General features: G+C 33.2%; 1 long non-coding RNA gene across 1 annotated transcript; it reads left to right on the top strand.

The window, feature by feature from the left end:
• Positions 1-780: 780 nt before the first annotated feature.
• Positions 781-3,994, top strand: LOC110742735. Its single transcript, XR_002520765.2, has 2 exons — positions 781-1,110; positions 3,639-3,994. It is a non-coding gene; the product is annotated as an uncharacterized LOC110742735 (long non-coding RNA).
• The last annotated feature ends 252 nt before the right edge of the window (positions 3,995-4,246 follow it).

Raw genomic sequence — 4,246 nt, 5'->3', positions numbered from 1 at the left:
CCAGTGGGAGGTAATTGAATCACAGGGGCAGGTTTTCCCATGCTGGTGATAGTGAAAAATCTCACAAGATCTGATGGTTTTATATATGGCAGTTCCCCTGCACATGCCCTCTTGCCTGTCACCATGTAAGGTGTGCTATTGCTCCTCCTTCACCTTCCACCATGATTGTGAGGCCTTCTTAGCCATGTGGAACTGTGAGTCCATTCAATCTCTTTTTCTTTATAAATTACCCAGTCTAGGGTATGTCTTTATTGGCAGTGTGAGAAAAGACTAATACAAGTCTATTTTGCTTACACTAATTTTGCATATGATTTGTTGAAAATTACTGTAATACTATTACATTGCTCCTAAATAATCATATATTTTTGCCCATTGAAATTTTGCTTTGGAAAAGATTCATATGAATTACATTATGAACATTCACATTTCGGTTAGTTACTAAAATCTGCTTCTAGAATGTTGGAACTAGAAACTACAGCAAAAAAAAAAGTGCAATATTTTCTAAAACATATACATTCTATTAATAAATTTCATGGGTAACTTTACTGGCAGATGAAGAGAAGTTGTGATGATAAATAAAGTCAATGTTTTACTAATAACTGATATCAATATTGATTGTTTAACTGAGTACACTATTTATTTCACTTCAATTTATTATGCCAACTCCTTAGAAAGACTAAGTTAAAAATATCTTTTTGGTTTAGATACAGGAATGTTAGGGCAAGTTTAGAAATAATTTAAAAATTATTCATCATATTTTTGTGTACATTATTTTCTGCATTAAAATTTTACAGATTTCCTGAAACATGTTGTTACCTAACTATTGTATACATTAATAACTCTATATGCAAATGTGTCCTGCCACATGTTTGAGGGACCTATTCATGGAATTTGTTCCTTGTCGTTTACAAATAAATTCTAAACACAGTTCAGGTCTCTGTTTCTTATCACGATTTTCTTTCCTATAGAAATTCCAGACGGGCTACTCAGAATTTCCAAAAAACCCAGCTTGAGGAACATGAAGCATCAGATTGAATGAAACCTTCCAAGGCCTTTCAGAAGTGTCTCGAAGTCTCCAACAACTGCATCCAGCTACTCATCATTATCAAGGTGAAAATTGAGATAAGGATAGATTCTCTAAGAGATATTAATTGAAAGGAGGAGCTGATGACAAATATAATTACTGAAATCAAATATTTATTCAAAATCAATTTTGTTTTTGTATCTTTTAAAGTTAATGTTTGAATTTGGAAGTATTAAACTAGAATTTTAGAAAACTATAGAAGACAAGTCTACTGACAGTTCAGTTGTAATTATTTGAAAGTTCCCTTCCTTAAAAATTGACCTCAAGGAGAATTTTAAAAATTCAACTATTATAAATATAAAACTGACACTGTTACAGAGATGCTTATGAATATAAAAAAGTGAATATTACATAAATTCTTTATAAAGTATGTTTTGTTTTTAACAGAATTTTCAGCAAACAATATGCAGTAGTACTTCTAAGTTAAGAGAAGTAATTTTCAGTGACAACTTGGCATTGCTGCCAGCTCAAAGTAAAGTGGCAAAGTTCATTAAGCCGCTTCCTGGACAACTTTGCAATCTGTTGGCTTTTACACCCCTCATCATATCAAAAGGCCAAAATACTTTTTGGCTCTTGAAACATGTTCTATGACTCTCTAAAACTCCTTGCTGTGGCAGCTTATTCTAGTTAGTGCCCCTTAATCTCCAAGAATACAATTCTCTCTTCCTCAGGCTTAGTTGATAGCTTTATATTCTCAGCATCACTATTCCCTCTTTAGGGTTAAGGATAAAGCAATCTGCTTAGTTTATTAAAGTGTTTCATTCTAAGGTGTAATTTACTGGTAGTCCTACCTGAGTCACTGCAATTTATGAACAATGCAGTGTCTAATGTACTGTTAAATTGTGTTGTAATATTTCATTTTCTTATTTATTATCTATCTCCCCCATTGGAATAAAAGCTGCAAGGAAGAAGGCATCTCTGGTTTTAAGATTCCCCTGCAGTGTCTAGTTTACTGGTCAGCGGTATTCATTCCGTCAGGTTTCTTAAAGAGTAGTAAATGTTAGAAGTTCACAAAAAATTACAGACCACTGTAAGTGATTCTTTTTGTGTGGAAATGACAAAGAAGGTCTATTAGACTATATTTTTAAGGATGCATAGGTTTTGCATAGATTGTGTACTCAGATGCTAAAACAGTCCATAGTTTCTACACATCACTGCCTCACAATCTACACACAGATATGGTACACAGTTAGATTTTCCATATCAGAGCAGTGCATAGGAATCTATGGGTGATTATCTTGACCTGGGGTCTGAAGCAGGAAATGGGGAGTGTTCAGATTGGAGGCACAGGCTGAATTTGGAGAAGGCAGGGAGTTGGTGGGGGTGAGACAGGGAAGTCCTGACTGAAGGTAGACAAAATTAGAGGGTTCATGCTGGGAAGCTCGAATAAATAACTTGAGTAATTATGTATTTTCCCTATGTAGTCAAGAACAAAATTACATACAATAGGAATAAATATTAATAAATTATATAATGGCTTTTATACACTTGTATTCATTACATCTTTTCTATATTTTCTATATTTTCATAACATATTCTATCAAAGGACATGTTAAGTTAATGTATTTGAATGATAATATTCTATTAAAGGAAATGTTCTTTTTTTGCTTTTTATTACATTCTATTAAAATAAATGTTAATTTCTCAAATGTTACATTTTAACGTTCTCAGATAAATTATATTTGTTGTACAGTATCTCAAAGAAAAAAATACTAAAAGTTTAAAGCTACAATAGATATTATTCCCTTTTAGTTACTATTTCAATGAATTAACTTTTTTAGTTCCATTTTCTCATACTTAGCGGCTATATAATTTACTGAACAAAAGCAATAGTCATGAGAAATCCAAGTAATAGATTACTGGGCATGTTACTTAGGCATATTTCCACTGTCACACAGAATGAAGTCTCAGTGCTACAATCTAATTAACCAGAATATGAACAAGTAGTACACCTTTTTTATAATAACAATTTCTTGAAAAAAATTTTCTCTGAGTATTCTAATACACCTTTTTTTTCTTAGTCAAGAGCAAAATTATTTCTTGTAGTCTGAGATATTTTACTCATCTGAAACCACTTCAGGATAGATAAAAGTCACTTACTGAAAACACTGGATACCTGCATTTTAAAATCCCATTTAAAAAACTGTAAGAGAACAGCAAGTGTAAAGTATGGGAATATTTTTTGAATTCTGCATTAGAAAAACGTGACATGACTACTTACACAATGGTTACATTCAGAAGATTTTGTTTTACTTTTATTTCTTGCCTTTTTAAATTCATACCCACAACTCCAATTTCATGTGTTGTATTTGATTTTAGATTGCTCAAAACAAATTCTTGCTGAAATATATGTGTGTGTGTGTGTGTGTGTGTGTGTAATATAGGCAACTTTACACCTCAACAGATGTATTAAAACAGTATCAAACCAGTATAATTCTAAATAATTTCACCATTAAAATATTTCAAAAATTATAACATAAAAAATGAACAGATTCTTTTTACAATATCTATAGCCCCAAAGCAGAATGTAAAATGTTTCCTTTCACCTTTCTAGTTCCAAGAAATGAGGGATGAAAATAAAACATATAGTGAAGAGCAGTCTTATGTGCACAGTCTTTTGAATGTTACCCAGCCATATAGGAGGAGACCATGGGCCTGGAACACTTCCTCAAGAAGAGATAAAGAGCCTGCACATGTGTGTCGATGGTCCTTAGACACACCCTCAGCTTCAGCATTTCAGATTCCATGCAGCGTGAGTCAAGGTCTTTGTACTGTGGTTTTAGAGGCATGCACGTAGGGTAGTTGCTCTGAGTTGTGGGGGGCACCAACCATGGGAGATCTATGCATGCAATAGGGATTTGTCTCCCTCTGTTTTGTGTACATGAGTAAAAGCACTCTTCCATCCCGTGATTGACTGTGTTGTGTTTACTGTGGTGACTCTAATATCAAGATGAATTGGACAGAAGTATTTGGAGACTTCTGGTCCTGGTGGTTGACATAAAACTTTGCATGAAGAACACTGGCCTCTAACTAAAGGTATGTCAGTCATATTCAAAGAAATATAGCAAAAATAAATCTGCATCTCAAGTAGGATAATAATCTCAGGTTAAATCGAGTTGTTTTTAATATTATCATACGGGTTAACTAACCCAAGTTTAACAT

Source organism: Papio anubis, chromosome 4 (assembly GCF_008728515.1).
Source record: "Papio anubis isolate 15944 chromosome 4, Panubis1.0, whole genome shotgun sequence".
In the NCBI taxonomy this organism is placed as follows: Eukaryota; Metazoa; Chordata; class Mammalia; order Primates; family Cercopithecidae; genus Papio; species Papio anubis.
The sequence above is the reverse complement of the archived record's forward strand: the minus strand, read 5'-3'. Positions and strand labels throughout refer to the sequence as shown.